Raw genomic sequence first — 20,189 nt, forward strand, 5'->3', positions numbered from 1 at the left:
GCACTTGCACCCCCTTCCTGCCCAAGCCATTTTTCAGCTTTCGGCGCTGTCGCACTTGAATGACAATTGTGCGGTCATGCTACACTGTACCCAAACACATTTTTTATCATTTTCTTCACACAAATAGAGCTTTCTTTTAGTGGTATTTAATCACTGCTGTTTTTTTTCTTTTTTGACCAAAAATGTTGAAAAAATTTTTTTTTTTACTTAGTTTCTGTCAGTAAATTTTGTAACTAAGTAATTTTTCTCCTTCACTGATGTGCGCTGTTGAGGCAGTACTGATGAGCACTGATAGGTTGAACTAGTGGGCATTGATGAGGTGGCACTTATGGGTACTGATGAGGTGGCACTTATGGGCACTGATGAGGAGGCACTAATATGCCACACTTATGGGCACTGATAGGTGGCACTGATATGTGGCACTGATGAGCACTGATAGGCGGCACTGATGGGCACTGTTAGGTGGCACTGGTGGGCACTGATAGGCGGCACTGGGGGGCACTGATAGGCAGCACTGGTGGGCACTGATACCTGCATCTCAGTGTTTACATGTGACCGGTTGTGATTGGACACAGCTGATCACATGGTTAAAGAGCCGTGGCTCTTTACAGAGATCAGGGTCACACCGTGTCCTAGCAACATAATATGATGGCATCCCAGAACGAGAGCCGCACCGCCCCGTCGTCATTTGACAGTGGGCGGCAACTAGTTAATCAGCCTCGTTGGGGACCGGTTGGCGGTCTTTCGTAAGATATCAGGCGCTGTGTCCTAGCAACATAATACGACGGCATTCCAGAATGAGAGCCGCACCGCCCCGCCGTCATTTGACGGTGGGAGGCAACTAGTTAATCAGCCCTGTTGGGGGGGCGGTTGGGGGGCTTTCGTGAGATATCAGGGGTCTTAACAGACCCCTGATATCTCCCTTTTGAGAAAAGAAAAGGGACTGAGGACAGAGATTCCCCAGTTACTTTCTCTGCAGCCTCATCTGCACTGAAGATGAATGTAGAGGAGACAGAGGCTCCTGTCCATTCATAAACTGAGCAGAGTAAACATGAAGGGGGACAGAAGCGGAGCACGGAGGGGGACAGGAGCGGAGCATAGAGGGGGACAGGAGTGGAGCATGGAGGGGGACCGGAGCGGAGCACAGAGGGGGACAGGAACAGAGCACGGAGGGGGACTGGAGGTGCCTGGAGGAGCACGGAGGACACAAAGGGGGCCTGGAGGAGGATACGGGGACAACCAGGGGTGATCGTGGGGCCTCGGGGGGAGATACAAGCATCGATACCCCCTGTATAGATTTCAATAAGGCAGCTGAAAGCTGCGGGAGGGAGAGAAGGATTTTAAATCTACAGTCAATATTGATGGTGAAGCTACTGTGTTGTCCCAGGCGGGGGGGCGCAAGGAACCGTTTCTGCCGGGTGAACACAGCCATGTACAGCCATTTGCGTATGTCTATTGGGCAGCTGCATGCATTATCTGTAGTTCCCAGGGGTAAAAATACCTCCATGATTTACATTGTAAGGTTTACAGGTGACCATGTACATAAGCCCTACTAAATAAAGTACTGTTTTTTTTTTTTTTTGTATGCCTTTTGAAGATTCCTTGTACTTTTTATTCTACTTTCAATCATTTTTATTGAAAAGTATTAACAGAGCAAGCACAACAATAGCCAGAGCCATAGTACATATTAATGGAGACACAGTAAAATGACTAGAACATAAACATGTGCATATGACAATCCAGGGCCAACCTTCGATTCTCTAGGTAGCCCAAAGTTGAAGCAAATTATAAACTTAACATACCTGTACATTTTAGAAATGCAAAGCTCTGGCTGACTCAAGCCTCTCATGCTGCCTGCCCGTGACTCTAGCCTCTCTGGTTGACTCTGGTTGACTCTAGGTAAATAAATCATAGCGTAAACCGGTAAAACCAAATAATGTCAGGCTGTATCAAACCACAAAGTAAATCCCTTGTAGTCGAGAACACTAGGGAAGAAGAAAAGAAAAATAAGAAGGAAAAAAAAAGGAGGAAGAAGAAGTAAACTTAGAACAAAGAGCCGGAGGAGAGAAAGAAAGGACAGGGGAGAGAAGGGGGCCATATACAGCTCCAGAGGGATCAAATATAACAGAACCAAGAGGCCTAGAGCTGGACATGAACATACTCAGCCCAAGGACTCCAAATGGCCTCAAAACGTAGTGGTATCATTAACGACACTTGTCAGTTGTTCATTTAGCATAATCCAAGATACCTTCCACCTATACATAGACATAGACACAGAAGACTTCTTCCATGACCAGGCTATGGTAAGTTTGGCAGTTAGGAACATAAAGAAGAATAATCTTCGCTTTGACAAGGATAGGTTTTCTACATTCATTCAAAAGAGCAATATGAGGTTGCTGAGAAACGGGGATCCCCGACACTTTACGTATCAAGGCGAATACCTTATTCCAAAAACCCAGAAGTTTCAGGCACTCCCACCAGATATGATACTTAGTACCCAATGAGTGACAGTCAGGAAAAAACACAGGGGCTAGGATGACAGGTAAAGCTGCGATAAACGATAGGGAACCATGTACCACCTGGTCATTACCTTTACATTTGCTTCCATAAGAGAGACATTCATTAAGCCCTTACATGCTAAGCGGAGGGAAGAGTGCCAGTACTCCAAGTCCTTATCAGAAGCCAAATCCGTATCCCACACCTGCATATAAGGCAGGGACATGCGGTGAGGCACTGGCTAGTATCAGAGCCAGATACACACAGGTTACATACGCCACGATCGTTAGAGCAAAAGCAATAATTCTAGCACTAAACCTCCTCTGTAACTCTAAACATGTAACCTGTAAAAAATTTTAAAGCGTCACCTATGGAGATTTTTAAGTACTGAAGTTTGGTGCCATTCCACAAGTGTGCTCAATTCTAAAGCGTGACATGTTAAGTATCTATTCACTCGGCGTAACATCATCTTTCATAGTATGCAAAAAAATCGGGCTAACTTTAGTGTTTTATTTTTTATTCATGAAACAGTTTCTTTCCAAAAAAAAAAGCATTTGAAAAATTGCTGCGCAAATACCGTGTAACATAAAAAGTTACAACGACCACAGTTTTATTCCCCAGGGTGTCTGCTAAAACAATATATATATATAATGTTTGGGGGTTCTGAGTAATTTTCTAGCAAAGAAAGAATGATTTTTACGTGTAGGAGAGAAGTGTCAGAATTGGCCTGGTTGGCAAGGGTTTAAAAAAGAAGTATGGGTTTTCGTTTTTTTGTAGATTCATACTTACCTAGGTGGATGGAGCATCAGACCGATGCTGCAGCTGTCCCCTGGCGTCTCTACACTCTGCATCATCTCTCTGCTCTAGGAGGAATGAGAACCGAGCCATCGGCGATGTTTGGTGGCTCGGTTCTCACTCCCCCTAGAGCAGAGAAATGCTGCCTGTCAGTCAGCATCTCTCCTGCTCTGATCCTCCACACTCATTGGAGCGATGACTTCAGAACGCTCTACACTGAAAATGTGTCACAGGAGTGCAAAACGGATTGCACTCCTGTGACCCAGAGGAGAAGCCCAGCCAAACGGGATCAGGCTGGACTTCTTTAATTACCATAAGACAGTAATATACAAATAACTATTATATATTGTTTTTAAGGTAATTTACTATGTTTTCAAAAACTGTACTCAAGCAGTGGCTTAACGGACAAATTACTAACGTTTTAACTTCCAACCAGTAATTTCACAGTACATAGATAACTAATAAATTATTATGTTATAACATATAGCATAATAATATATGATTTAGCTTGATTATAACAGTACCTTTTCAGCAGTGTAAGATTCTAATTCTCCTTCTTAACTGTGTGGGAAAAACATGGGCTTGTAGGTAACTCATATACCGATAAACCAATGTTTTTTCCTTCTAGTTAAGAGGGCTGGGCTGGAAGGGAGCATGTGTCTTTTAGACACATGCCCCCTTCCATGACACTGCAGTGAGAGGACAGCCTCCACTGCAGCATTTTTATTGGACAGCTGGGGCCAATGGTACTTTAACATTGGTTCAAGGTTCCAAGCTGTCCATTAAGCTCAGTGCCTCTCACAAGAAGTGAGAGGCACTGTGAGGTCATCCTCTCAGTCTGCTGCAAACAGAGTGTGGCAGCTTGTATTTAAAGTGGATGTATACCTAGTTACACCACTTTTACCTACAGGTTAGCCTATAATAAGGCTTACCTGTAGGTACTGTGAATATCTCCTAAACTTGCACAGTTACTGTATACGCTTGCGCCGTTTCTTCAGGGCCCGTGCCGTGACTGGCACATGCGTGGGAGTGACATCCTTGCAGCTCCGGCCAATCACAGCTTAGGAGCCCGCAAAACCAGAAATAACTCTGGGAGACATGTCGCTGGTCTTAGCGGTGTGCGGGGACCGCTGCAACAACATCGATCTAAGGTAAGTAATTCATAATGAGCTAGTATGCGATGCACACTAGCTCATTATGCATTTGTCTTGCAGGTTTTTTTGTTTTTGAGTTTACAACCACTTTAAACTGGCCGCTTTGTATGTAGCTTCTGACAGGCTGCACAAGGAACCTCGTATCTCGGGAACCATAGGTGGCAGGAGCCCCAAATTTTGACCAGCGGTGAGGTAGGACTTCAGCTATCAAGCTACGAACCTCAAAGCTCGATCATTTTTTTTGGGGTTATGTTTTTTTTTTTTATGTTCCTGGCTCTGCCTCACCTGCCACCCCTGACTGTACGTCCATGATACAAGGGAATTTGTCAGGGGAGGCAACCAGCAGCCTATAGATAGCCGAGATCCCCCCTAAGGCCCGCCACTTGAGTACACCAGGATTCATAGGGAGTTACTTTGGAAACCCTTGGTAACTAACTGTCCCAGGGAATGAAGGAAATGGGAAATTTGATGAAATCTGGATATTTCAGAGGGAGGTATTTTCAACTTCACCCGACAGTGTGCCAGAATAAAAGGGCCTTGTGAGGTAAGGAAGTGGCCAATTCTGTAGAGGACTTTGTTAAGCCACCAGCAAAAGGCCTCAGGATTCTGACCAGGGGGAAAAGCAGGATTGAGCATCAAATGAGACAGCGGATGAAATAGGGAAACTAGTTTAGAATTGTTTCGCACTCGATCCCACACCACCAAAGAGTTGGACAAAGTAGGAGCTAAAATACTCATCCTGGGGGCATGGCTTCCGCTCTGCTGACAAGGATGGAGGTGTAGGAGGTTAGCGTGAGCTCTGTGTCCAGCCTTTAACATCCGGCATTATCCTGTGATGGGATTGCAGCTCTGAGAGACCTAAAACGGCATCATCTTAAGGCTGAAGGCGTGAGGTGGCTGGTATGAACAGACAAACAGCGGCGGATCGGCTGCGGGAGTACGCAAGGACCGAGAATCAGCATGGACGCAGCCCTCCACAGACATGGAATGGCGGGCTGCTGGCAGCTGAAACATTAAAAGCAAGTACTTCCCCCCCTCCCCGGCTGACAAAATGCAAAAAAGCTCACGATGGATCAGATGAATGCTCTATTACAAGCTACTATACAGTCGAGCAGTGGCATGTTAATGGGGAAAATCGAGGAACTAAAGGAGGATATAGAACTTCTTAGGCAAGATCTGCAAAATATGCGGGGGGAGAGTGACTGAAGTGGAGAATAGAGTATCAACTTTAGAGGATGAACTCCCCCCAGTAGTAAAAAAGCAGCAGAAATGGAAAAAACAGATGGTACTGTGGCAACAAAAAATGGATGATTTGGAAAATCGCATGCGAAGAAATAATATAAGAATTGTGGGTATGCCAGAGAAAGTAGAAGGATTGAATGTGGAACAATTTGTGGAGAGATGGATAAAAACGATCTTTCTGGATGCAGAGTTTTCTATCGCATTTGGAGTGGAGAGAGCTTATAGAGTTCCAGATCACCACAACCAGGTGCACCAGCAAGACCATTATTAGCAAGACTGCTAAATTGTAAGGATCGAGTTCTGGTATTGCGGAAGGCAAGACAAAAGGGAAACATACAGTTTGGGAATAACAAAGTATCTATATTCCCAGACTTTTCGCTGGAGCTACAGAAGCGATGTGCAACATTTAATTAAATTAAACGAAAACACCAGGAAAAAGAAGTTTAATTCTCAATGATGTATCCAGCTCGATTAAGAGTGGTGGACGATGGAAAGACTTTTTTTTTCAACACCCCAGAGCAAGCCCAAGAGTGGATGAGGATAACTACCAAATAAATGGATCAATAAGTATGAACTGTAGAGATGAGAAGTGACTAAAATTTGATTGTTGGAAAATAGAGACAGAAGTTAACGAGAAATGCTATGTGCTGGACTGATAGAGATTATATAATAAATTAATGAAAGACGGTGGGGGGGAGATGTGTTTTTTCCTTTTGTTTTGTTTTTTGTTTTTGTTTTTTGAGGGGGGGGGGGGGGGGTGTATAGGACATGCCCATTAAGGTTGGAACACAATGATTAATTATGATATATCATGATATATCATGATAATTACCACACATTATAGAGTTAAACCTTCAATAGTGATTAATGCAATTTTGTTGATGTAATTTGGGATAAATGGTGCAATTGATAAAAGATTCTGGTATTTTGAAGAAATGCACATTGAGGGGTAGGGTTGAAACATCCCCTCTTTCTTCTTCTTTTTTTTTTTTTTTAAGGTGACTACACATGCACATACATTTTAAGGTGACTACACGGAAGTGTTTTTTCTTTTTTCTTTTTTAGGTGACTACACTGAAGTGTTCTTTTTTTATTTATTTTTTTTTAGGTGACTACACATGCACATGCATTTTAAGGTGACTACACGGAAGTGTTTTTTCTTTTTTTTGTTTTTCTTTTTTAGGTGACTACACTTGCACATGCATTTTAAGGTGACTACACGGAAGTGTTTTTTTTTTTCCTTTTTTAGGTGACTACATATGCACATGCATTTTAAGGTGACTACACGGAAGTGTTTGTTTTGTTTTTTTTTCCTTTCTTTGTGGATTTGGATATGCATAAGATTTGATAATATATGAGTTATACACAGCCAGTATGGAATATGCATTCATAAAGGGTATCACATGGGAAGTAGATAAACACATTGGCAGTATATGGCTATAGACTTGCCCAAACCCCCCTACATTATATAACATATAGGACAGTGATGGCAAACCTCGGCACCCCAGATGTTTTGTCTACATTTGCCATGATGCTTACACATGCTGCAGTGTAATTGAACACCATGGGAAATGTAGTTCCAAAACATCTGGAGTGCCAAGGTTCGCCATCTCTGCTATAGGATATTATAAATTGTTATAATAGTTATTATTACTATTTTTTTTTTTTTTTTTGGTGAGAAATAGAAGAGAAGTATATTGAAAGATATGTAAAGTTAGCTGAGAAATATTTTTGGGGTTTCTGAGAACACTACGTATTGCTTCCATACAAGATAGTGCTGTATGGTGACAATGCCCTGATAATAATTTTAAATTGTTGGTATATTAGTGAGGTAGGATGGATGGTAAGAATGAAGTGTATACAATTAAAAGATGATAATATACCACATATAAGGACTGCTGCTGAGTATCATCAAGGAAAACTAGTCCCTAGAGGTAGGAGAAAGGGGCACTTATTGGCAAGAGGATTAAAGAATAGATTAAACATAGGAAAGGCCGGATATGGATGGGCAGTGTGCAGAATTGACATGGAATGTAAGAGACCTAGGGACAGCAGTGAAACAGACTCAAGTATTTGATGTTATACGTAAGGCCCAGGCCAAAATAATATGCTTACAGGAAACACATATGATAAAAGAGCATTCCCATCAGTTAAAAAAAACATGGGTTCAGGGGGCATGGCCTGGACATGGCTGGATGAAGACATGTTCCTTGTGAGCCCCTGGCCTCCCCTTGCCTATCTCGACAAAACCTGCCATTTACAACCTCATCTAGCGGCATGCTAGCAGCGAAACGTTACCGGACACGATCGTCGACACGAGGACATCGACCCCGAACAGGGTGAGATTCACCGGTATTTTCGGAATGCGGCCCATACCTCCCCAGGCGCCATAGCTATGGCACCTCGTGGTCTCGGCCCATTAGAACCATCATCCCCACCCAGCTCGTCCCCTGACTCAGACTCCCTCTCAGGAACCCCCGCATTCCTTCACCCAGAAATGTCGAAGGTGGCAGTCTCCCCTGTCAGAAAAGAACCGTCTCACATGGATGGGGAACTCAGAGCGCTTTTTCAGGCCTTGCCCACAAAGCAGGACATTGAAACCCTAATACAGTGGGTGGAAGAAGCTCACTGCAGGGACATACAGGCGATGAGAATGGAAATCAGCTCTCTGACTGACAGAGTAGATGCCGGAGAGTCGTCTATCTCCTCACCAGAAGCCAGAATGGAGCAATCACATGTAGCCCAGGCAGAGTCAACGGTCGCGCTCCAACTCCACATGGAGGATTTGGAAGAGAGGAGCCGCAGGAACAATCTGCGGCTCCGAGGTCTCCCGGAAGCAACAGGCATTGAACATCTCTCAGAAACGGTGATTGCCATTTTCCAGCATGTCCTGGCTTCCTCGCAGACCACCATCAAGCTGGACAGGGTCCGCAGGGCCCTGGGGCCAAGATCGTCAGACCCTAATAGGCCCAGGGACGTCGTGTGCTGCCTCCATAGGTATCCCCTGAAAGAACAGATTATCTGCAAAGCATGGGAGTGTGGGGAGGTGGACTTTGAGGGCGCATCCATCAAGATCCTCCCAGACCTTTCCCGTGCTACCCTGCAGCGTCGAGCCCGCCTGTGCCCGCTCTTAGACCTGGCCAGAGATCAGGGAAGTACGTACAGATGGGGATACCCGTTAACAGTTACTTTCAGAAAGGAGTCCGCTTTCTTCACCCTCCGGTGGAGCCTATCAAGGTACCCAACTGGCTTCAGCTTTTGACGAGCTCCACAGGCCGCCCCGGAACCGCAGAACCCAGGGGCTCCTTCTCAGCTTGTCCCCAGAGACAGCGGAGGAGATTGCGGGCCCCATCCGGAGAGAGATCCCGGGAATCGTAAGTGCGGTGGGCACTAGCTTACCTGAGTTCATATCGCAGTTTGTTCTGTTTTCTTCTGGCTGCTAGAGCTTTAAGCGGACGTTCTGAGTTGTCCCCGCTAAAGGTTTTGTTCAGCAGGTCCCCCCCTCTGCTTTTCTTTTCCCTAAGTGACGCTCTATGACTGTGCGGGTGCTGGGGGGGGGGACCTCCCGTAACATTCCCTCAATGTCATGGGGCATTAGACCATATTAGACCGTTAATAATGTTCCCCTCCGTGCCCCCAAGTTTGTCCTACACTGTTGAATGGAAGGCGGACGTTCTGAGCAGTCCCCGCTGTTGGAAGTCTGCTGTAAGTCAAGCATTCTCCCTACGCTTCTCCCCACGAGAGGTCTCAAGTGGATTACAGAGGTATTTTTGTGCATTATCTAGCACGGACAGCAGCAACCCCTGGATGCTACTACAAGTCTAACATGGCAACCCAAGGTGTGGGGTCTTTGTGCCCTAATGTTTACCAGGCTCCATGGAGTATATGGAGCAGCAGATCTTTTCTTGATGTTACAAATCTTCCAGATTAGGTCTTGGTGCCTCAATGTTTATCCTGTTATGTGCATTACTGTGCTAACATTTCCTTATAGGTTATGTCACTTCCCCTGTGCCCATCTATTAGGCCTGAGGGCATGATCCCACGCCTACCACTATATGCCAGTCCCTGGAGCATTTGGCGGTTCTCCACCGGCCCATAGGGATGATCATTTTGACCTTTCTGCCCATAGAGATCAGATGGCATACTTTTGCTGGGCTCCACCCAGCAATCCAAGTTTCAAGCAGGTGAGATGTTCCTGGGATGGAGAACAGCTCCCTCATAGTTTACCTCTCTCCTAGAATACCATTCCCTTCCTCCCCTCCCACCCTCCCTTATCCTTCCTCCCCAGGCCTCCCCTTGCCTTTCACTCTCCCCCCTGTCTCAACCTCCTTGACCCCCCCCCACAGGGGATATGGGATGATCAGCCTCAACAGGGACCTGGGGAAGCATAGACCTATCCCCCCCTCCTCTGGGAGTTAACCTCGGTATACAGGGGCGCAGGAGACCGGCCTGTCTGGTGCTACAGCTTCTGGGACACTCTTAGGCACCGTTAAGACCCTTGCACTAGTAGTCTAATGCTCATTCTACTGTTTTGGTATGTTCTTACGCAATATTATGTATTTGTTATGCTTACTTGTTGACTCAATCGTGTTTATTACTTGAAGTTAATTGTATATCTGAGGTTTTTTCATTATCCACTAAGGTCGAGATGGGTAGGGACGATAGGAGCCCTTTCTCTGGCTGTGTCTATCCGAGCCCCCACATAGGCCAATGCTCAATCCCTGGAATTTTTCAGATGAGCGTTCTAGCATATTTGCTAAATCTTTAGAGTCTTATCTTTAATGTTTCCAGCTCTATCCTTTCCTTTACTTTTTACTCATTTCCCATCTGGAATATGGCAAGAAATGTGGCAAAATGCTAGCGCGATCCCTTCGGGATCAGAGACTGGTGACATACATACCTCACATATTTCCGCCAAAAGGAACCAAAGTCTCCAAACCTCACGACATTGCCCAAGAATTTCAGAAGTTTTACACATCCCTATACAACATAGATAGGGAACCCCATCGCAGGAAAACCTGCAATCATACTTGACTGCCTCTCAGATGCCACAACTGCCTGATTCAGCTCAGGAAGCCCTAGAGGATCCTACAACACCACCAAGGTGCTTAACCTACTACACATGGCACCCTATGCATGTTACTGGGCATGGATGCGGAGCCCTATGGGAAAACACTTAGGATGGAGAGTACACCCCTACTGGTTTTGCAGATAGGAGCTAATGATCGTATACCAGAACAACTGTAGGTGTTCCTTGAAGCCCATAGAGAGACACAGATGAATGGGAATTTATGGGACACTTTTAAGGCATACTTAAGGGGATCCCTGAAATCCACGATCTCATATATAAAACAGAATAATAGGCAACAAGAGGAAGAGCTAGAGGCGGCATGTGCCCGCGCAGAAGCAGAATTTATAATTAACAATTCAAATTCTAATCAGCAAAAATGGGAAAACCTTACTCATCAGTATAAAAACCACCTGATGGCTAATGCCAAACGTAAACTTTTTTTTCAAAAACAGCAGAATTTTGAACAGGGAGAACAGCCAAGTAAGTTATTAGCATGTCTAATGAAACAGCAGACCCCCTCCTCAGTAATCTCAAAAATAAAAAGTAGTAGTGGAGAAGAGGTTTATTTGGTAAAGGAAATAATACAAAGATTTTATGAATACTACGTTACAATGTATACATCAACCTTGATGTGTGCAGAGGAAGATATTGAGAAATATCTCAATGATTTGAAGTTTCCTGAACTTATGGAAGAACAGATCTTAATATTGGAAGAAGAGATTGCTGAGGAGGAAGTGAGAGAGGCTACCTCACAGATGGCAACCGGGAATGGTGTATGAGATGGTATACCCTTAGAAGTATGTAGCACTAACTCTCGGTGGAGCTGCTGATTTAAGCGGGTCTGTTACCTTCACTTTGCTTCCCTCTGTTTCACCGCCACCGGGTCTAGGGTTCCGTTGAGTTTACTTCTGGATGACACACGTACCAACACTGGAGTACGTTTTCAATGCTATATTAAACAGACAAACTTTAGAAAGTAGCAGGAAAGAGGCGGAAAAGGAAACTTTCAGGAGAAACTCAAATATCTTCTTGTAGAATCTTAGCGGCAAATGTCCTGGTAGAATTCAGATAATTATGTGGAATGCGCTCCCCTTGTGGGACACACTCCTTGCTCGTCTGGATAGGCCTCTCTCACCAGTCTAGCAGCCAGCATGCAGCACGAATCAAAAGTCTCTGCCACAGACTTGTTTGGGGGGTAAATCCGTACAATCCTCTGCCACAGGATGTATCAGATTTTTCTGCAGTGAAAGTCAGTCACAGTGCCTGAACCTCTAAGCCGAACTGGCAACACTATGCAGTATAGTTACTTCTTTTGGATACGTCCTTCAACCGAGTCACCAGGCCCCTCTATAGACCAGCTCACCACGTGATCTCTCCAAGACGGGTCCTCCCCTGGGATCTCCTCGGCTGTTCAGCTTCGTCACACAGGACCGACAGCTTAGGACCATTCCTCGGCCGCGGTGGTAGGCTCCAGACAAGCCTCTGGACCCACCCCTGCACCGCTGTATCATGGGCCTCCCGAACGGAGGACCACGAGGTAGCTCCTTAACGCATACCTGTCGACCAGGAGGGCCAGCAGGTGGCTGTAAAATGAACCCTAGAACATGGCGTCTGTCCCATAAATACCCTCTTCCCAGAATGCAATTCGGAGGACCACCTCCACCGAGCTTGTCTCTGAGACAGAGGAGCATCTATACACTTTGACACGTTGCCTTTCCAACACTGACCAGTGGCACCAGCAACACCTACCGGTCAGCACGGAAACACACACAACGTCAAGCAAGCTGGAACAGAGGCGAACTTTTAACCTTCCTAACACACAATTTACTAAATTTACCTAACCTGTGGTAGATTGTAAATCTACCAGCGTTACAGGTATATTTAAGATATATAGATATTATAGCACCAGTCTTATCTAGAGTGTATACAGAGGCCTTTGTGCGTGGAGTATTACCAATCTCTATGTACGGGGCTACAGTAGTATTAATACAGAAACTGGATAAAGATCTGAGTGAGTGTGGCTCTTATAGACCAATCTCACTATTAAATATAGATTATAAGATCCTAGCCAAAATTCTGTCAAAAAGGTTAAATATGATTATTACCTCTATTATCCATAATGATCAAACAGGATTTATTCCAGGGAAATGAACATTAATTAATATAAGAAGAACACAAATAGTAGCACAGTTAAAAGAGCATATTCCAAATACATCTGCATTGGCATCCTTGGATACGGCTAGAGCATTTGACTCTATAGAGTGGCCGTTTCTAAGAGTGACAATGAAAGAATGTGGATTTGAAGAAAGATTTATAAAATGGGTGGGTATATTATATAAACAGCCATGGTCAAATGGTATGCTATAACCCCCTGTAAAGCTGTATAGAGGGACCAGACAAGGATGTCCCCTATCTCCACAACTGTTTGCAATAGTGATAGAAGCTTTAGCATTAAGATTAAGATAATATTTAGCGGGCCAACTGAAGCACCTGCAGAAGTGGATAGATCAGGAGCAGGGAGAGGGAGTGGAGAGGTACTTGCTTAAGATCTTAGAGGTAGATGAACTGTTAGTGGGACTAGAGGCACAGGCAGCGAGATTACCAAGGGTAAAAATCCCCATATTATCTCTGGCACGATCAGTATCAGTATGGAGTGAAACAAAAAACGTGGTGGGATATACTGATACTCCTTTGGACATTCCAATCTGGAATAACCCAAACTTGGAGCAGTTAAAGATATTCATGGACTGCGAGTTCTGGAAACGGAAGTGAATAGTCACATTGACACAGTTATATAACTATAGAACATTACACTCATTTGAATATCTGTGTAAACAGCATGATATCTCATATAAATTTTTTTATAAATACTTACAGCTTTGTCATGTGCTACAGTCACAACTAGGTAACCAGAACCCTAAAATATCTAGATTTCCCCTTATAGCAGTACCGTATATACTCAAATATAAGCCGTCCCGAATATAAGCCGAGGCACCTAATTTACCACAAAACACTGGGAAAACTTATTGACTCGAGTATAAGCCGAGGGTAAGAAATGCAGCAGCTACTGTAAGTGGAAAAAGAGGGTCAACAATGCCCATCTGCAGCTGCATACCTCCCTGTGTCCATTGCATGCTTTCCCTGTGTCCATTGCATGTTTTCCCTGTGTCCATTGCAGCCTCCCTGTGTCCATTACATGCATCCTTGTGTCCATTACATGCATCCCTGTGTCCATTGCAGCCTCCCTGTGACAATCTGCCTACCTGATCAGCCCGTGTCATGCAGTCAAACGGCGGCAATCCAGTGTACAAAAGCCGCGGAACACTCAGTTTCCCAGCAGTCAGTATTTAGTGTTCCGCCTGTCACGGACATCCTCTCGTCCTCGTCCGTGGGATGAGGACGAGAGGACGTCCGTAATAGGCAGAACACTGAACACTGACTCACTGCTGGGAAACTGAGTGTTCCCCTATCACGAACGAGGATGAGGAGTAGGCGATGCTGACGCTGCCGTCTGAGGCTGATCAGGTATGCAGAGATGGCAGTGACTCGAGTATAAGCCGAGGGGGGCAGTTTGAGTGAGTTTTACGGTACTGAAAAACTCAGCTTATACTCGAGTATATACGGTACTTAGATTACAGGGCCCTAAGGGACTAATACCTATATTATATGCACATCTAATCCAGGCTAAAATAGGCAGTAGCCCATTGAGAGTAAGTGATAAATGGCAGATGATTTTTCCGAATATGACAGATGAGAAGTGGGGGGAGATATGCTCTATACATCTGACGGTCTCACCAGCGGCTAATAATAGATAAATTCAATTATATATAACGCATCAGATATATCTTAGCCCAAGTAGACCATTTGAAATGGGGCGTAGGGCTGCATCGAACTGCCTGCAATGTCATCAAGCGGCAGTAGATATCCTACATTTAATGTGGAACTGCGACAACACTTTTAGATATTGGAACCAAATAATAGGAAAGCTGTCTAATGTGGTGGGCAAATCGATCCCATGTAATGTGGAGGTATGCCTGTTGGGACTATTGGAAGACGAGATATGGCCTAAATGTATTAAAATCTTACTGCAGGAAACATTATTTTTGGCACGGAAGCAAATAGCAGTAAGGTGGATGCAGGTGGAACGACCTTCGGTAAACCAGTGGATGAAAACAGTTAATCAAGTGATATTCTATGAGAAAATAATGTATGAGCATAGAGGAGGGATACAAAAATAGCATAAGATATGGGACGTATGGAATAATGCACATGCAACTGTGGATAAGAATGAAAGATAAATGGATAAATAGGTGACTGGCAGCAGCCAAAGGAATAAGTAAGATTGGGATATGATAGTAGAGTGTATAGAAGGTTGTTAGAGGTATGTATGAAAGATCTTTACATGTGCTACAGTCACAACTAGGTAACCAGAACCCTAAAATATCTAGATTTCCCCTTATAGCAGTACCGTATATACTCAAGTATAAGCCGTCCCGAATATAAGCCGAGGCACCTAATTTACCACAAAACACTGGGAAAACGTATTGACTCGAGTATAAGCCGAGGGTGAGAAATGCAGCAGCTACTGTAAGTGGAAAAAGAGGGTCAACAATGCCCATCTGCAGCTGCATACCTCCCTGTGTCCATTGCATGCTTTCCCTGTGTCCATTGCATGCTTTCCCTGTGTCCATTGCAGCCTCCCTGTGTCCATTACATGCATCCTTGTGTCCATTACATGCATCCCTGTGTCCATTGCAGCCTCCCTGTGACAATCTGCCTACCTGATCAGCCCGTGTCATGCAGTCAGACGGCGGCCATCCAGTGTACAAAAGCCGTGGAACACTCAGTTTCCCAGCAGTCAGTATTTAGTGTTCCGCCTGTCACGGACATCCTCTCGTCCTCGTCCGTGGGATGAGGATGAGAGGACGTCCGTAATAGGCAGAACACTGAACACTGACTCACTGCTGGGAAACTGAGTGTTCCCCTATCACGAACGAGGACGAGGAGTAGGCGATGCTGACGTTGCCGTCTGAGGCTGATCAGGTATGCAGAGATGGCAGTGACTCGAGTATAAGCCGAGGGGGGCAGTTTGAGTGAGTTTTACGGTACTGAAAAACTCAGCTTATACTCGAGTATATACGGTACTTAGATTACAGGGCCCTAAGGGACTAATACCTATATTATATGCACATCTAATCCAGGCTAAAATAGGCAGTAGCCCATTGAGAGTAAGTGATAAATGGCAGATGATTTTTCCGAATATGACAGATGAGAAGTGGGGGGAGATATGCTCTATACATCTGACGGTCTCACCAGCAGCTAATAATAGATAAATTCAATTATATATAACGCATCAGATATATCTTAGCCCAAGTAGACCATTTGAAATGGGGCGTAGGGCTGCATCGAACTGCCTGCAATGTCATCAAGAGGCAGCAGATATCCTACATTTAATGTGGAACTGCGACAACACTTTTAGATATTGGAATCAAATAATAGGAAAGCTGTCTAATGTGGTGGGCAAATCGATCCCATGTAATGTGGAGGTATGCCTGTTGGGACTATTGGAAGACGAGATATGGCCTAAATGTATTAAAATCTTACTGCAGGAAACATTATTTTTGGCACGGAAGCAAATAGCAGTAAGGTGGATGCAGGTGGAACGACCTTCGGTAAACCAGGGGATGAAAACAGTTAATCAAGTGATACCCTATGAGAAAATAATGTATGAGCATAGAGGAGGGATACCAAAATAGCATAAGATATGGGACGTATGGAATAATGCACATGCAACTGTGGATAAGAATGAAAGATAAATGGATAAATAGGTGACTGGCAGCAGCCAAAGGAATAAGTAAGATTGGGATATGATAGTAGAGTGTATAGAAGGTTGTTAGAGGTATGTATGAAATATCTTTACAACGTGAAAGAAGTTTGTTTGAAATTTTTGGAATACATATAGATGTTGTAAAATATATATTTTTTTTAAATAAAATAAAGAGTATTAAAAAAAAATAGGCATCCTGCGTTTCGCAGGCAACCATTTGACCAATCCAATCCGGCATCTCTGAACTGGCATATACTGCTGTCAATTGAGCAATCTGTGCCGCCTCATAATACCACGCTAGATGGGGAAGTCCTAGTCCTCCCTCCAATTTATGGGCAAAAAGGACTTACTTCTTATTCTAATGACTCATTGTCACTGGGACAGACGTGAACAAGTGAAGAAAAGTTTCCCCAACAGGATCACAGAGAGATGTACAACCTGCATAACTCCTAACCCTTCCCACTCCATTCAAAACTAAAAACAGTTTTGGGTGGCGATATATAGTACTGTGCAAAAGTCTAAGGCAGGTGTGAAAAAATGCTGTCAATTAAAAATGCTTTCAGAAATAGAAATGTTAATAGTCTGCAGAAGAGACTTGCAATTTCTTTTTTGCAATAAAATACACCTACATGCATGTTTGCAGTCTTCTGTGGCATGTAAACTGAGCTGCGCATGCACAGCTCAACTTAAATCGCCGACACGGTCCCTATGTGCCAGGATGAATGACTTCTATGCATGCACAGGAGTTACATCATTTCACACCAGCCAATGAAGATGGCCAAAGACAGGCACCTGAAAGGAACCAAGAAGAAGATGCCATGGCAAGGCGGCACCCCTTGCAGACTTTGAATGGTTGGATTGGAGGTAAGTATAGAGACTTTAGTTCCGCAAATATATGTAAATAGTTACACTATTTAACATATGCTCACCAGAAAAGAAAGGAAGCTGCTACTGCTGACTTGTTTTTGAGCGAGTGACTTAATGAGTAGTAATGCAAAATTAATGACAGCAGATAGCAATGCAAGAAACTTCACCTTATACATCACCATTGAAACATGTGCTTAAAAACTGGTACATGTATCTATCTATAATCTTCTTTAAATATTGAATTCTCACCATCCCCTACATTAATTTAAATACCATCTTCAGAACACAAAAGAAACCTGTACTGCGAGAAATTAGTAGGCTGTCATTGTTGAAATTGCTGGTTGTTTGGGTATTAATGTCTTCAGGAGTTCCTGCATTTTCCTGTATTTTCTTGAGTTATTGTCCTAGAAAAAAAAAAAAAAAGCATATCAGGAATTATGACTTTCTGGCTTTACCTGCTGTTTATTATTCAGTTTTTCTCTTTTGAAGATTATGTATGAGGTTAGGGTTACAAGGTGTGCATTTCATATCAACTGAGCAATACAGGTTCACATAGGTAGTTATAATGTACTTCAGTGATCAGAAATCAAAGAACATAGGGTATCACATTGTTAGGGCAACATAATATTGTCAAGATGATTGTACTAGTCACAGCAACCTTCTTAGGCTATGGGGATAGAAAGTTGCAGGGGGAGGGGAGATAGGACAGGAAAGAGGAAGTGGAAAAGAAAGGACTAGTGGAAAGGTAGATAAAAGGGAGAGAACACAAAACTGTGAAACAAACTGTAATATCATCCTTGCCCTTATGCAATAAATGGCCAAATCTTGCTGTCTTATCCCCCGTTGCATTTCCAAATGTAGCCCCTTTTTAAGAAACAATACCACATTCTACTAATTCACTCCAATGTTATCTCCCATCTTGAGTATTGCAACTCTCTCATCATTAGCCCACCTCATCATGCCTTTAGTCTATCATGAATGCTGCTGCCAGACTTATCAACCTTACCACTTCAGTTCTCACCATCCCTCTCTGCCATGCTCACCCAATGAATACAATTCAAAATGCTAACAACAACATACAAAGCCAACTCTACTCTAAGCTACATCACCAATCATGTTTCCAAATATCACCCCGACCCTTCTCTCTGCTCCACCAAAGACTTCCTGCTTTCTGGCTCCCTTGTCACCTTCTCCCATGCTCACTTCAAAGACTTCTCTAGATTCTCTCCCAATCGTTTGGAACTCCCTACTCCGATCTGTCTTTCTATCTCCTACCGTGTCCATCTTTAGATATTCCCTGAAAACTCATCTCTTCAGGGAAGATTATTCCATCTCCAATTAAAAACTGTGTAGCAGGATGTAAGGTCCTTCAAGTTTGGGTCCTGCCCAGTTTAGTTGCTTTTCATCCCCTTCCTTACACTCATTCAGAGTACATAAGCAGTGGGGGGTGGACTGATGGATGTTTAGCAGGTAATTGAGCAACGGTGGGACCCTTCTTGTCTGCAGCCTGTACAGAAGACAAGGTGCGAGTGCTCATTGATCAGTAGGGGAGCACTCAGACCTTTCTTTTAGGAGTGGGGAGTGAAGCCATGGAACCCCTTAGATGGAAAGTGTATGTACGAGGAAGCTTATGCAATGTGTGGACATGGGCCTCGCCAAAGATATGTGCTGCATAAATAGCAGTTGCCTCCATGAATGTTGGAAGTTACGTTATGTGAAATGTACAGTAAATCATTTATTTTGGTAATATGTAATACCAGCTTGGACCGTCATTATTTGTTTAGGGCAGGGGTCTCCAAAATGCGCCCGGAGGCCAAATGCTTGTCTTTTTTTTACAGGCCTTGGGGCACTAATCCTCTCACTGACACTAACAATGGGGCAATGGTCCTCCCACTGACACTTATGGGGTACTATTTCTCCCACTGATACCAATGCTGGGGCACTATTCCTCCCACTGACACCAGTGATGGGGCACTATTTCTCCCCCTAATACTATAGATGGGGCAGGACTGGCCACACTCTGGTGCCCCTAAGGTCTGAAGAATAGTAGATCACAAACAGAACCTGGTATAGAGCACCAGGGAAGCGTTACTTGTGGCAGCAGAAATCAATCATATCATCCCTTGGAGCTGCACACAGGATAAGCTGTCATTTATTGATACAGCCACTGCTGTCTTTTCTTAAAGATATAATCATGATGAATTTTCATCTGACAACTTACCTGTGTGTTGTTTAATGGCGTCCGCACGTTTCTTTTTAATTGTTATATGTAGTGTCTTGTGTCTGTGTGTATGTTTGATGAAATATTCACAACAGTGATTTGTTGTAGACCAATTATTGTGAAGCTGTTTTTCTTTTTTGATATTGGCCTTTGACTGTGCCAAAAACTGTTTTAATATAATAAATTTAGAATTTTTGATACTCTAATATGATTGATTTCTTTTGCCATAAGTAACTCTTCCCTGGTGCTCTATACCGGGTTCTGTTTGTGATATATGCTTTTCAGTTACGGTAACAGCACCCTACACAGTGAATGACCTATGAGTGACCACCTCACTAGTTGACATGGATAAACACGTGCCAAGCCTGCTCCCTTGTTTTCTTTATGCTCTGAAGAATAGTAACCTGGCCCTGCGTTTAGAAAGTTTGGAGACCCCTGGTTTAGGGGGAAGTTCTCTTGATCATGAGCCTGTGTTCGATGACAAAGAGATAGATGCCAGCAAAGAGTGTGGGCTAG

Source organism: Aquarana catesbeiana, linkage group LG03 (genome assembly GCF_042186555.1).
Source record: "Aquarana catesbeiana isolate 2022-GZ linkage group LG03, ASM4218655v1, whole genome shotgun sequence".
Classification (NCBI taxonomy): domain Eukaryota; kingdom Metazoa; phylum Chordata; class Amphibia; order Anura; family Ranidae; genus Aquarana; species Aquarana catesbeiana.